The 16,200-nt window shown below is 37.8% G+C and overlaps 1 protein-coding gene and 1 pseudogene across 17 annotated transcripts in view; one reads left to right on the top strand and one right to left on the bottom strand.

The window, feature by feature from the left end:
- Window positions 1-16,200, top strand: part of PCDH7 (protocadherin 7) — a 417,583-nt gene that overhangs the window by 83,650 nt on the left and 317,733 nt on the right. The gene's annotated exons all lie outside the window — the stretch shown is intronic.
- LOC140610880 (U1 small nuclear ribonucleoprotein C-like) lies at window positions 550-3,606 on the bottom strand (annotated as a pseudogene).

The following is a 16,200-nucleotide window of genomic DNA, read 5'->3' as shown; positions in this document are numbered from 1 at the left end:
GAAAGACACACATACACAGAAGCAGAGACATAGACAGAGGGAGAAGCAGGCTCCATGCAGGAAGCCCGATGTGGGACTGGATCCCTCGATTCCGGGATCATGCCCTGAACCAAAGGCAGGTGCCCAACCGCTGAGCCACCCAGGTGTCACCAATGCTAGTTATTAATGTCATCACCAACACAACAGATCAAAGGCAGAACCATCCATTTTCCCCTCAAATACCTTAATTTGTTCTCTTCATAAATCTTTCTGAGTGAATAGTACTGATATCCTCTTGCTTTGTTTAGGGTAACAAACAAACAAACACAGAGATCATCTTTTGTTCTTTTCCCTCTATAATGCCACCCCATTGGCATTATAGTTCCAGTAGTTTCTCTTACCTTCACCTCAAAAACCTATATGAAATCTCATCACTTTTCACCACCTCAGCTTCTAAACTGTAGCTCAAGTCACCAACATCTGTTGTGTCTCCGATTCTACTGTAATGGCCACAATACAGTCTCCTGTGGAGTGATCCTTCTAATGTGTCAATGTAAATTTATTTTTCCACTATTTAGAATTCTCCCGTGGTTTTCCATTGCAAGAAGAATAAAATCCAATCTCCCAAAGTGTTCTGCAAGCATGCCCTGGTTGAGACGCAGTGTGCCTCTGAGACCCCAAGTCTTCCACTGTCAGCAGAACCACTCCGACTCTTTCTTCTGTCACTCCAACAGGCCAAAAGATTTCCCCTGTCAAAGCCTTTGAATGTGGAATTAGACTTTCAAAACGGAATCTGAAACCACAAATACTATATATCTGGATTCTGGTTGTTTATTTAAAAATCTGATGAAGCAAAGCATTCTGACTAAATATTGCATTCCTAGGCCTTACCCAGCACATATTGTCACAATCTCCAATCTATTTGTGAAAAAGGAAATTTGGTGATTCCTGGAACGTTTTCAAAATTCCAATTGAGAGAAGCTTCCTGATCTGAAATATTTTGTAAATTCCAGAGTGAGATGCCTAATTAGAGCCTAAGTTTTTGGAGACTTACAAGCAAGGGAGGTCTCAACCTAGGTCTTTTTTTTTTTTTTTTTTTTTCCCCAAAGGACAAAAACATGTGCAGTGACAGTGGGCCCCCTGGGGAGCCTACAGTGACGGGTGGTTTCTTTTCTCAGCTGGTGTGGGAGAGAGAGGTGGGCAGACATGGAGGCACGTCTCTGTGTTGGTGTCTGCAGAAGATTGAGTGAGCTCCAAACATGTACAAGGGCTGTGGGTTGGGTAGAAGAGATGCCAGCACTGAAGAAATAAATAAGCATATCAAGAAGAGGTTAAATGCAATTATCATTGATTGGAAAGAGAGAGAGAGAGAGAGAGAGAGAGAGAGAGAATAATTGATAGATTTCAAATATCACAAAAAAGTCATTCTAAGTTGTATTTACTGGTCTAAAATATTCAGTAGTTGTTTGTCTTCCTTTCTTTTCTCTTTTCTTTTCTTTTCTTTTCTTTTCTTTCTTTTTATAGATTTGTTGAGAAGTTTGAATTAGAACTGTTTTCTGCTTCTTTATTGACAAGTAAAGCAGAAAACTTTTTCAGGGCATCCTGTTGGAGTCTCCCTCTCTTTCTTCTTATTGTTTTTTTTTTTTCCCTTCAGGATAACTTAGGCACAATTCCTAAAAGAACACCATTTGGCCGATTTCCATCTGGCATCCTTCCCCTTTTATTTTCGCTGAAAAGTGTGGAATCGAGTTTTTAATGCTATTTCTGACTAAACTCAGGCTCTCAGTTCAACACCCATCCTCCGCCTGTTTTTCATAAAAGCAGTTACCTCTTTTTGTGGGAAAAATAAACACAACTCTGGACTCTAACTGGGTAGAATGAGATAAAAACAAATTGTAGAAATATGGCCTCACTAATTTCTAATAATCTTTTGTAGGCTTTGGAGTACAAATGTGTCATGTGAGAAGTTCCGTCTCTGCAGAAGAAATTGAGTGTTTTACACACAGATAATTAGAAAATTGTCAAGACATATGTTGCTTTTTACAAACGTTTTTGTATTTATTGTTTTGCAGATGATACCAAAAATTACCATAGTGCTGAATTATGAAAAACCTCTCAACTTAGAGGTCTTCATCAATGACTAATTGCTACTATTTGTAACCACTTTAAAAGCAAATAAAGCACCCATCTGGTAATTCTATTAATGGTTTCTATATTAAATGGCTATTGGCCCCCAAAAAGAAAATATGCAATTATGAAATATTCATATTTGACTCACTATTGAAAAGCTTACAAATGTATCTGGAAAAATAGAGTTTATCATTTCTTTTCTCATTCCCTATTAAGCCTCTAACCTTTGAAAAAATCAAATTGGATTAATGATGTAGCTACATATACTCAACAAAATGGAAGATTAAAGGAATTATCTAAATAAATTAAGACAAAAAAAGAATGTTCAAAATTAGTAATTTGGGGAGCAGTATCAGCTCCCCCCTGGCCTCCAATTCTCTGAGTTTTCCACTGTAGGACTCTTAGGCCTTGAATATTAAGGTCTCTGCACCGAAAAGAGGGAAAAGGAAATGCTAGTTCTGATCCTGGTAGTTTGAAACTCTGACCCTAGCCAAATTCTGCACTTCTCTGAGACTTCATTTCTGTGATGGTCAAGTGGGATGAATCTCTCTGCTAGTCTTCATTAGTTTGAACTTTTACTTTTTTAAACTAGAGCAGTTGACCATTTTATTTTATCTTCACATTTCATAATACAAATGAAAATTGCTTTTTTTTTTTTCGATCCTGCCAACTTCCCTGAAAAAAATTGTTCTCTCTTTGATAAGAAGGGGGAACAAGTCTTCCTTGTCATGCTGTTAGAAAACACCCAAGGCTATAACACCACGATCTCCTGGTGAAGTAGAACAAATAATATAAAGTAGGTGTTGGGGTGTGTAGGTGGCTCAGCTGGTTAAGTGTCTGCCTTCGGCTCAGGTCGTGACCCCGGGGTCCTGGGATTGAGCTGGGGGTGGGTGTTTGCTCATCAGGAAGTCTACTTCTCCGTCTCCCTCTCTCTCTCCCTCAGCTGGTGCTCTGCCTTGGTCTCTCCCTCAAATAAATAAATAAAATCTTTTAAAAAAATGGATATAAAGAGGTTCCATCTCTGTCTGTCTGGTTGAATCATTCCTGGCCAGGTGGACACCATCATGGGACAGGGGAGTGGTCTCATCATTGGGAGCTCCAGCATCATTGGCATATGGCCTCCCATAGGCAGCCTCATTCCAGGGGCAGGTCCCACTGGCATCATCCGAGGGGGAGGAGGGCCCTTCATTGGCATCATGGGAAGTCCCCCTATATAGGGTGCTGGCATCATACCAGGGTGAGGAGGACCCAGGAGACTGGGAGGAGGTGGGATCATTGCCCCTGCAGGAGGAGGAGCAGCAATGGAGTTGGGAGATAGCTTCTCCTGCTGCAATGCAGTGGTTTTGTTGATGAGGCTCTGCACCTGCTCCTCCATCCATTCCTGACAGTAGTCTTTCACAGTTTCTTTGTGTTTCCTACCACTGCAGTGTGTCTTTCTCACAGATGGAGGTTCACGGTGAGGTATGTGATGCAGTAGTCACAATAAAATTTAGGCATATTGCTCTGCAGGCCGCTGGCCTCTCGCCCCCACCCCCCACCCCCCACCTGCTGCCCGGAAATGACCTCTCTGTTGGTCTTTAGTGCTGACATGAAGAATTAAGGAAATGAAAAATGTGGACGTATTTTGTAAAAGTCCCTTGCAGAAGGCAGAGAGAGTTATCACACGCGGCCTGCTGAAATAGGACAATCTTCATCGTCCGCCTCGCCTGAAATATCTTCTCACCGAAGAGGAAGAAGACGTAGAGTTGCTCCAGCTCTGCTTTATTCTGAGCTTTGGTCCCTTGGAAGTTTGTGAATATTCACTAACTTCACCCCTCCTGCTGCACGGGGGGCTTTTGTGCAGACCCACAGGGAGAAACCAATTCTCCTGCTTGCCTTCTGCTTTGATCCCAGAATGACCCGCTCCACAGAGGCTGAGTGGGTGGATCTGGTCTACATTATATATGAGGCCGACTGTGCCCTTGGCTCTAATGTTCCAGCACCTTTTCTGGCTTCGTGATGCCATCCCTTGCCTATTTGCCTTTGTACATGCCTGGAATGCATATCTCTTTTTCTTTGTTCTTCAGTATGTAGCTCAAGTCTGTATGGTGGGATTAGGTGACAAGTTTTTTCTTCTTTATACTTTGCTTTTTTAGCTCTTCCTTCATGACTTTTATAGTCAGAAATGTCATTTGATGGTTTAAAAAAACAAACAAACTTGATGGTTTTGGAAGAAAAAAACAACAGCAAAAAACACCTGAAGTTCCTCACTGGCAACTTGAATCAGAGTTAGGAGCTCCTCATGTTTCTCCGGCACAAATGTTCACCTCTCCTAATAATTATCAAAACGTAATGCAAGGGACTGCTTGTTTCACTGGATTGAGATCTGCTGTAACATGTAATTCTTCATACCTACTATGATATCTGTAATAGGCATTTATTACATGTCAGTTAAATTAATGAGTATACAAGTAGGTTATGTATGCAGTTTATTTTATTTTTAAAGATTTATTTATTTGTTTGTTTATTTATTTATTTATTTAAGAGAGAGAGTACATGGGTGGCAGGAGGGACAGAAGGAGAGGGAAAGAATCTCAAGTAGACCGCCTGCTGAGCACAGAGCCCATGAGGGGGATCAATCTCATGACCCTGAGATCATGACCTTAGCCAAACCAAGAGTCAGACGCCCAACCGCCTGAGCCACCCAGGAACCTGTGTAGTTTATTTTAAAGTAGTAAGTTGATATAGGACAATGTTAAATAGCTCATAGTTAATTAAATCGGCAGTTACTATTATATCCCACATACAAGTTCTGCGATATTTTTTGTGCTTTTATACTCATTGGAAATAAATGATAAAAATAAATTTTATTATTATAATGAATACATAAATATATAATAAATAATCGATGCAAGGTCTTGTAAATTATAAGTCATAAGACAGTTTCTCATTCTGTCATTTCTTTTTTGTATTTTTGTTTTGAGACTTATGGCTAACCCTTAGCAGTCAAGGTGAAGGCACTATGGCGATATAAGGACGTGACTCATAAAATCCAATGATGACTCTGTAATGGATTGTAGCTAGGAATAATTTCTAGCTGTTCGGCCATTTCAAGTCAAATCTGGGGTTGGGACAACTGAATACATCTGAATGACAACCAGAAACTTCACACATTCCTCTCAATGGGAAGGCTGCTGTACTCTCTACTTGAAAGAATATTTCTTTCAGAGTGGCAGTCAGCGGTATCTGGTAGGAGTTGGCAGAGATAAGCACAATTTCATTCAATTTGAATCAACAGATATTTACTGTATACCAAATAATTTATGAGTCTGTAGATATACAAAAGTGCATAAGGCCTTAGCCCTTTCTTTGCGGAACTTAGAAGTTTTAGGGAGGTAAGACATAATCATTACCTATTAAGAAAGGGTGAAATATTGATCAACATTCAACAAACATTTCTTAGGGGCTACTCTTGGCTTGGCACTGTTCTGAGTACTGATAAAGTGCTTTGGGGATAACGTCGTGTAGAATCTTTAACTCTGGCATCAGGAGGGATGTACTGAGGTGTCTTTCCTTGGGCGTGGCAGGTACAATATTTGGACCCACAGTACTTTTAAAAACCCATGACGATGATTTAATTTATTTTTTTAAGAATTTATTTATTTATTCATGAGACACACATACACACAGAGAGAGAGAGAGAGAGAGAGAGAGAGGCAGAGACACAGGCAGAGAGAGAAGCAGGCTCCATGCAGGGAGCCGGATGTGGGACTTGATCCCAGGACTCCAGGATCACACCCTGGGCTGAAGGCAGATGCTCAGCTGCTGAGCCACCCAGGTGTCCCAATTTAATTTCTTTTAAAATCATAAGAAAACAAGAACTTCTTGGGTCAAATAAAATGTTTTAATATGCAGTATTAGCATATTCATCTTTATATCCACAGAGTCATAATATGTAATTTGTAAGATTTTCTAAAGATGAAAGTATTTCACAAAGGCAAAAGAGCGAGGGTCTGTGAAAGTCCCACTATGGCTCTCTTTGGAGACAAGTGGAAGTCAGAAAGGGGTCAGGAAAAGATTCAGAGCACCTGCAGGGGACCTTAAAATAATAGGACCATTTCACTAGGAAGAGGACAGGAGGAAGATTAGACAAAGCCAAGGCCCAGACTTGCAAAAGAGTAGAGTGAGGTAATTAAGAGGCGCACAAATCATGTCCCCTAATTAATGTTTTCAGTTCAGTGGACAGAGGCAGGTATATGCAAAGGACAACTTACATAAGAGAAGACATGTGCCTATTCCAAGAATGGGGAATAAAACACCTGCTTCTAAATCTTTAAGATTCCTGAGAATTAAAGCTTTAGAACTATATGGTTAAAGCAAATACAACTGTTTAAGGCCATTGGAAAATTGGCCATTGGAAAATTCTCAATTGTCTCCTCTGTGACATCTGTTTGCGAGTAGGGTGGGTGGTATAGTACGGCTTACAGACTGTCTTCAAGGCCCAAAGTCTTTACATATCAGTAACTATAAGTTTACCACTATTTATCACTCTCCATATACATTTTGGAAATATTTCCAACAATATAGCATCTCAAAATTACATTTAAGGTAATGAAATCATTTTTGCCCCAGAAATTCAATCAGAATTACCTCAACGCTCTAGTCAAAATATGAATTCTTATTTATATTGTGTACAGTGTTTGCTAATAAGTCAATGAACTTTCTAGGGCAAATTCAAAACCCAAATTCGACAAGTGAGTCCTATCATAATTCATACTGGTAAATTCTGTTAAGCTATTTTCAAACTTTTAGAGTGTAAAGTAAAATTTCAATCAAGCTGTAAACTATTGTTTTTATTCCATTCCAGTTTTACTTAGTTCCTTGAAAGGTATGTTCTCCCCTCATTCTCTATACCCTATTCTCTGTGCTCTCTTTTCTTTCCCCTCTCATGTAATGAAGGGAAAACATTATTCATCTCATTTATTTTGAGAGAATAACATTAAGGCTACCTACATTTTTCTTATTATTATAAAAGTGGTAGTGAATAGTATGTGAGCTGATGAATTTCATTTTTCGACTAAGTACACATGCACATATTAAATTCTCTGTCATAAATATAATCAGGCTCTTAATTAGAAAATGAAGGAAACATAATTCTAAGCATTATGAAGATATATTGGGCTACTGGTGGTGAACACATCTAAGATGAGGCAACTCAATCAGAATCTTCTATTCTAGTTCTACTCTGAATAGAACTTTCACAGGTCTGTCATACTGAGTGTATAGGGGAGCCAAAAGGCTGTGCCATTTTTATGGTAGGTGGTAGCATCATCTTCAGGCCTAAAGGATACTAGCCCCTCCTATGAAAAAGTAATTGGACTGTTGGTTATTGAAATTGATGTTTTTAAACATGGAAAAAAATGTAGTTTTTTAAAACATTACTTTTCATCGGTTGCATATTTATTTGCAACTCTGAAATTTTTAAAAGGGAGGCAGACCAAGGCATTCGTAAAAAATTGAACTATTCATTTTGGGATGCCACTCACTGAGTAAGTTTGCAAGAATTCCATCAGTCTCTGGTTCCCTCTAAGTAATGTCATTTGTTTTCCCAAAAAAGTATGGACATAGTAAAACATTACACTAGAGATAAGGAGTGTAGGGCTGTGTAAGGCACTATCCCTGCCTTCGAGAAGTTCATAACCTCAGTAGGGGAAACAGAGCACAATGGAAACATTGTGGACGTCACTAGGAGAATATCACTAGTGCTGCTTCCTAGAGTGTCGAGAAGAGACACTGCACTGAGGTGTATAGAGCAGGGAAGTAAATTTCACTCTGTCTATATTTTTTTTTAAAGACTTGGGTAAATTTTTCAAAGTCACATAACTAGATTTATCTAGGTCCGAACTTAGCATAAAAATTTAACCTCTCCTATATATTATTTTTCATATTTGGATAAGTAGATGTACTTTAATGCCATAGTTTCTTATTACCTGTTTTTTTCACGTAGGTAAACTTACTTATACTACATATGGCTACTGTTTACATATGTATGTAAATATCTATATTTACATCTATATTACCAATATAGTTTTACACATATAGGTCTTATGGCTATATACATATATTAAGTGTGTAATGCATATATATATGCATATATATATATATATAGAGAGAGAGAGAGAAAGCAAATGACATTTGAACTACACTTTGAAAATTTTTTCATTATGGTTTTCCAAATTTTTCTGTGAGATTTAATTTCATACAAGATCCACAGTAAAAATTTCACTCATCATATGACTTTCTATTGTTGACTCATTTAGTTATGATTTCCTTTAGTTTCATTATTCAGTGAATTGTTTTAAAACGGTGTGAAATGCAGCAACAATTCAGTTTTCTCTATTCTTTCTTCTCTGAACATAATTGTTGGTGGTACTTTTGCTTTGTTCTGGCATACAAAAATTATTTCCTTTACCTACTTAATTCTTTTTACATGAAGAAGCCCCTTTGTATTAGAAATCTCTGTTGACTCTTGTTTCGTATTCATTGCACTGCGCTTAATAGCTGGTACAAAGACATATGGAAGCAAATCACGTGGATCCTAACTCCTTGTGAAAGATATCTGAGGCTTAAAATATGATATAAACTTTATGTGAATTTATTAGCTAAATATATTCTTTAGGTTTTGGAATAAGTTACTAGCTCTTCACATTTAATTCCCAATTTAATTCCCAATGCAAGGGTAAAAGAGTAGATTAGAGTCTATTTTTTCCATAATTTTTATTAAAACAAATGTGTTAATTAAGACTCATGAATTTAGCATCTGCTTTCCTGTATTATGTTTGGCGTGATGGGAATGTAAAAAATAGTGCAAGACTCTATCTCTGTACTAGGTGGGCTTTAGAGAGTACAGCTTTGAGACAGATTAACAAGTATGAAATAAATAGCACTACAGTAATAAAGAGAATAAACCTAAATTGCAAGTTATATGAAGACCATAAAAATGCATGTGTGTGTGTGTGTGTGTGTGTGTGTGTGTATGTATATATAAAATACAATGAAAAAGTTAGGGAAATAGATGCAGGATCTCACTACAGATTGAACTTTGAGAAAAGGTATTAAAGCAATGCAAATGGATTCATTAAATGTATTACTAAGCAGATCTCTAAATTATATAGGGGCAGTGTCCTGATTAAGTATTAATTATTAATTTGCAATGTTTTGTAGGTGAATCAGTTTTATCCCTTAATATTGTATTTTTTATAGTAAACTCAGAAAAAATACTTCCAGTTTAATTTTGCCAAATGGTCTTCAAATGTATTTTAAAATATATTGTACACATTTAAAGAAATTCAAATGATGTCAGGTTCTCTCTTGAGTTTTTGTATAATGCTGCTAGTAGCCTATTTTGCTTTAAGATATATTTTCAGTTCTAAAATCCCCGAAGTACTCCTCTCCTGCAGTGACTGACTTTGTAGAGAATGGTTAAAGAGGAATTTAAATTTAAAAGGTGCAATTTGAAACACATTTTCTTGTGTCAAGTTTTGACACTGACCTTTTAAAACACATAAGCAGGGACTTTCCTCTTTAATTACGTTGCTTCTTTTAAATTAAATCTCTATTGCAATTCTTTTACAAAATAAAGTAAAATTTTAGAATGATATTTATTTTACCTCTCTAAGATTTGGGGAGTGGGAAGAGCCTATGTCTATCATGGGAATTCAGCATTATTATCATTATTTTTAAAGATTTTATTTATTTATGAGAGAGAGAGAGAGAGAGAGAATGAGAGAGAGAGAGATACAGGCAGAGGGAGGAGCAGGCTCCATGCAGGGAGCCGGACTTGGGACTCAATCCTGGGTCTCCAGGATCATGCCCCGGGCTGAAGGTGGCGCTAAACCGCTGAGCTACCCAGGCTGCCCTCAGCATTATTTTTGAAACTTTTTTTTTTTTTTTTTTTTTTTTTTATCTTTTCATTTAGGTAGTGGAAGACAAAATGCTTGTTCTCCAAACCATGAAAATTTACAAAAATGTATACCTGCCTTTCAAGATAAGTTTCAATTAAGTGAATATAAATCAGGATTTTACTATAAAGAGCTAGAAGAGAAAAAAAGATACTAACGGATAGGACATTCTTCAGAAAAACTGGAGAAGGGGACGTTTTGGGAGCTTCTCTTCAAGGTTTTTGTTAATGGCCTTTAGTTTGCATTTATTTATTTATTTATTTATTTTTTAATTTTTTATTTATTTATGATAGTCACAGAGAGAGAGAGAGAGAGAGAGAGAGGCAGAGACACAGGCAGAGGGAGAAGCAGGCTCCATGCACCGGGAGCCCGACGTGGGATTCGATCCCAGGTCTCCAGGATCGCGCCCTGGGCCAAAGGCAGGCGCCAAACCGCTGCGCCACCCAGGGATCCCTAGTTTGCATTTAAATATAGAAGAACCTCATCAGCCCGCTTCATCATGAGTTAGAAGAACCTCTGTTCCTGCATCACGTTGCCTGAAATACAATGAACAAACTAATAGAATACAGATTGGCTAAATTAAAGCCAGTTATGGACAGTACTGACCATTCTTAGATATTAGGTTGTTTGGCTGTGCAATCTCTACTTTGAGAAAACTTATAGAAAAAAAAATTCCTTTAGAAAGACCATGGCAGCTGTGATATAAGAGAAGAAAAAAAGATCTAGAATTAGACACCTGGATCTGAATCAATGTCTGATATTTACTTGCTCTGTTATTTAACATCTTGAAGCTTTGGGTTTCTCATCTCTATTTGTCTTCTAGGATTTTGCAAGGGCTCAGTGGAGTATGGATCCTGAGACTCTTACTCACAGTGCTTAATACTTTTACATCCTTTCTTTATGTTCCAGTACACTGAGTTGTTACATACGATTTTCATATTTTAAATTTAGTTTTTAGGCCTTACTTTATTTTGTTATTTATTTTTTATTTTTTCATAATAAATTTATTTTTTATTGGTGTTCAATTTGCCAACATACAGAATAACACCCAGTGCTCATCCCGTCAAGTGCCCCCCTCAGTGCCCATCACCCATTCACCCCCACCCCCCGCCCTCCTCCCCTTCCACTCTTACTTTAATTATTAGTGTATCCTGAGACCCGAGAGGCTACATTATACATAAAGAAGCATTTGGATTTCAATTTTCCCTTTTGTCTGCATGTATCTGTTTTATAAATTTCATTATGTAGGTATAGAAAAATATATGTAGGAATGCTATAAATCAAATCAAGGATTAGGGACTTAGATCATCTGTTAAAGAACTTGCATTTTTAAATCTGCATTGCCTTTTCCCTTTCAATATGAGTATTCATACCATGAGAACATTAACTGGTCAGTGATTCCAATTTTTCAGGATGCTGGGGATTTTTGTTAAACAGCTTTTGTTGTTATTTTGTTTTGTTTTTTTTTTATACAGGGGCATGCATGCTATTGCATTGTTTTGTTTAATTTTCTGCTATCTCTTCCGCATGGCAAAAAGTGTCTAAAGACTCTTAATTAGTCTCCCTGCTTCTAACCCTGACCCCTGCTGCAATCTATTTTTAAAACTGTAGTCAGAGTAATTCTTGCAAAATATGATTCAAACTGCTCCTCTGTTCAGAAGCCTCCAGCGACTCCCCATCTTACTTCAAGTTAAAGCCAAAAACTTCAAGACCGTGCATGATCTGACTCACATCTCTAAAGACATCTCTGACCACATTCCTCTCATTCAGCTTCAGCTACACGTACCTCTTCCCTCTTCTTGCAGCAAGGCCAGGTTCACTCGCTGCTCCGAATCCTTAAATCTGCCCTGCTTCCTGGGGTGTTTCTTCCAAATTCCCACATACCTCAGCCTTTTTTCTTCTTCTGGTCAAGTGAGGAGTGAGGACTTCCTCACCTATTTTATTTTATTTTTTCTTATAGATTTTATTTATTTATTCATGAGAGACACAGAGAGAGAGAGAGAGAGGCAGAGACACAGGCAGAGGGAGAAGCAGGCTCCATGCAGGGAGCCTGACGTGGGACTCGATCCTGGGTCTCCAAGATCACGCCCTGGGCCAAAGGCAGGCGCTAAATCGCTGAGCCCCCCAGGGATCCCCTCACCACCCTATTTAAATAGCACTTTCCTCCTGGTCCCAGACACCCCACCTTTCACCTCTTCCCTTCAATCCCGCTTGGGATATGAATGTATGTACGCATGTATGGGAGTATGTGTCTATGTACTGTGTGTGCGTGTAGAATATTTACAACATAAGTTTGGCTTATTTCTCTCTCCCTCATTGGAATGAAAGTTTAAGCAGTTTAAGATTTTTTGTATTATTTTTCACTGCTGTATCTTCATATACATGGCAGTACCTAGTTGAGAGTAAGAGCTGATTAGTAAGTATTGTGTTGAAAAGGAAAATTATTTAATGTTTTGAAGTCTCCATATCACCATTTTTATATCAACTTAAGGAATGCTTTGGAACTCACAAAGTGAGCTTTTATATTTTATTTATTTTTATTTTTATTTTTATTTTTATTTTTTTTATTTTTATTTTTCCATAGTATGAAGTATGTCCCTTGTTAATTCCCCAACACCAGATGATTTCTTTCTGCAATGAGAGAGCAGCCCTTTCCCTTTGAGGAGAACCCAACAATTGCATTTGTCATCATTAATTTCATATATATGTATATGTCACCAGATAGCCAGTGTAAGCTATCAATTGACCCCACAGACCTGGCCAAGTCAGGATTTCCTTACCGGTAAATAAAAACTTAAGGAAGTATATGTCTAAGGCCCCTGTCTCAAACATACCCACTATTCTGGGGGAGTTGAAATTAGAGTCTAGAACACCAGGTTCCCAGGGCAATGTTCTTTTCAATATTCGTAGCTTAATGATCCCAGGGAACCAAGGAGCCCTGAAGGAATAACATGACTAATAAGGAAAGATGTCAACACCTGGAAACCAAAAAATTATTTCAGGAGAGATTGCAAAATAGAGCCCAATGGCGAGATTTATAACCTCTTCTTTTTCCCCTCTGCCTATAGTCGTAAAACTTACTCTTATTGATTTTTACTGTAATTATTTCTATTCCTAACCATTTTGGGTTTCTATATGCTGACTGGAAAAGGAAGGATACTTTTCAGAGTCCATCATTCCTGTTGTCACAGGATAAGACAGAGGTGGTTGAGTGATGGCCCACAGAACACTAATGAGTGGTTCTTTCTTTTTCTTTCTTTCTTTCTTTCTTTCTTTCTTTCTTTCTTTCTTTCTTTCTTTCTTTCTTTCTTTCTCTTTCTTTCTTTCTCTCTCTCTCTCTTTCTTTCTTTTCTTTCTTTCTTCTTTCTTTCTGTCTTCTTTTTTTTTTTCTGAAGGTGATGTGTTTCTTGTTCTTTATGAAGATGGAGGAACCACGCCTCATCATGCATGAGCTCTTTTAGAAATTTCCCATCATACTCGTACCAACGCCTTCAATGTAAACTGTTTTCTAGGGAGCAAAATCAGTATCAAGAGTATAAAAGGAATGATGGGGAGTCTATGTCTGGCTGGCTGTGCTGCTGCCTTGAAATTAGAGATTTAACTGGTTGGCAGGGCTGTGCTTCTTTTTCTACATCATTTAGATATGCCCTGATTTGAATGTGTTGCATGAAGACTTTATTTAAGTGTGTGTGTATATGTATTACACACACACACACACACACACACACACTTTTTCATCTTCTGGGATCTGATGATGTTTGGGTGGATTGTGTGATTGATTAAGTGCAGATGGCTTTGTGCTTGTACAGGAATTTCACATTGTTAGGGGGAAATTGAATAGATAAAGTAAAAATAGACTCCATTACTATTTGGCTAAGGATATGTTAAGTGATTCATCTTCGGATTGTCTATCCCTGCCATTAATTTGATGGGGGCGTTATGTTATGATAATTCCTTGACTAATGAAGTTAAACTTGGTTATGGGATCATTTATTTGGTGAATTTTGCTTAAATAATTTTCAGTATATAAAACTTTTCTCAAGCAAGGTATGATGAATAAATTCCTATAACTGGGCTTGACCAAAGAGCTCATCTCTTTTTGGAAAATAAGTCCTCCAGAAAATTATTTGGAAGATTTTTGGAAGGGGTTGGGGCTGAAAATGGGTAATCTGGCCTTTTTTGCTTTGCAGTGAGCTTACCAGAGATAGTTTATCGTAAACAAGTTCTGAATAGGGCCTGCATGGAGGCACAGGATCCATACGTGACATGCCCTGTCTTTTAAAGGTGTTCCAAATGCGTTCATGGCATCTTGACTTCTAAAAACTTTGACCAGAACAATTAGAATAGTAAGTGTTCTAAAAGGTTAATAATTAACATATAAAGTAATACTCTTGGATTTATTTCATTTAGCAATTTTAGGTAGCTTGATAATAGGAAAATCTTTCTGTTAAAACAATGGTGACATGGGGTGCCTGTGTGACTCCGTTAGTTAAGTGTCTGACTCTTGGTTTTGGCTCAGGTCATGATCTCAGGGATATGGGATCAAGCCCCACTTTGGGCTCTGTGCTCAGTGAGCAGTCTGGTTGAGAATCTCTCTTCCTCTGTCTCCCCCAATTCTCTCTCTCTCTCTAAAATGAATAAATAAATCTTTAAAACCGCAGCAGCAATAGCATAATAACAAATAAAGTAGCACAAAATAGAGAAAAATGTAAAATAATACGAGCACTTTCAAAACAGTTGCAAAAGAAATAATAAAATGCAATACATTTCTGTAGCGAGAATGTCTCCATGTGTAAAAAGTCCCAGAAAAAAAATGCAAGTCCCTAGTTTATCTTTGTTATCATACTTTTGACTCAGGTACTTTTTTAAAAAAATGAAAACAGTTCTTTTCTGCATCCCTGAGGAATATCTAAAAAGGGACATATTAACCCGGTGATTTCTCATATTTATTTAAGTCTGACCCTGAAAAAAGAGTCTGTTCTATAAGGAGTCCTGTATTTGACCAGCACTTGCCTATGAATAACATATGGGCAACAACATGTGAAATATGATAGATCATATTCAAATTGATTTAAAAATAGTAATATTATTCTGATGAGAAACTGAGCGTATTACTGTGAAAAAAAAACCTATGCTAAGTAAACAGCACTAGTTTTTGTTTTCTTTTTTTTTTTAAGAATAAAGAAGTTTTGTGATTATGTAGGTTAGAGCCAACACAATCAACACATCTTATGTAAAAATGGCATAAGAATATCAAATATACAGTTCATTTCAGATTAAATGGGGTTGTGGGGAGGGAGGGACACATTATAATGTGAATGTGAAAATTGTGTTTGAAATGCGATCTGCTGATTATTTGGCACATTTGCAAAAACACAACAGACTACGGGGATTTACTGGAGATGACACTTGAGGGAGATGCAATATTTATAAAAAGGAACAACAGTGGAGAAAAGTCAAGAGGTCATTACAGAGTTTTGCAGGGTATTTTAAGCATGTGGTCCCATCATTGCTCTCCTCACAACTCGATGTATTTCTAGGCCTCATTAAAAAAAAAAAAAAAAAAAAAAAGATGAGTGGACCAATGCTTGTTTTGATATTACAGTATCCTCGTGACAGTGCAGATTCCTTGAGCAGGCATTCATGCTAGGACCCCTGAATTGTCACAGTGTGGCATAGGCACTGTTTGGCCCACTTTACAGATGACATTAAGTAACTTGTCCTACAGCCTGGAACTAGTCAGTTGCAGCGGTGGATTCAAACTCAGGTCTGTCTGATGGCGAAGACATCTGCAGATACTGGGAAATCACCAAAAGGGATTTCTCTGCATTCTCAGCCGAGCCCTCGTCCAAAAATCAGACTTTCATCCCTTTCTTTGTAGTTCCGGGCTTCCAACGGGGGTGATACCATGCAGAGGAAAGGGGTCAGCCCAGGTTAGGTACCAGAGAGGGCGACGTGCAGTTCCACTTGTGCAGTTGACTCATGGTGTTTAGTGTGTCTCTAGCTTGGCCCGATGTCCAGAAAATGTGAATGTGGCTAATCTGGTTTTGAGATAAAGCAAAGGACTGTGGCTGGGCATAGATAACCCTGTCCACTGAAGATTTCCACCACTTAGGTTCGCCTGAAATACATATAAGGGAACAGTCCTCTG

The sequence above is a fragment of the Canis lupus genome, chromosome 2, assembly GCF_048164855.1.
Source record: "Canis lupus baileyi chromosome 2, mCanLup2.hap1, whole genome shotgun sequence".
Classification (NCBI taxonomy): domain Eukaryota; kingdom Metazoa; phylum Chordata; class Mammalia; order Carnivora; family Canidae; genus Canis; species Canis lupus.
The sequence above is the reverse complement of the archived record's forward strand: the minus strand, read 5'-3'. Positions and strand labels throughout refer to the sequence as shown.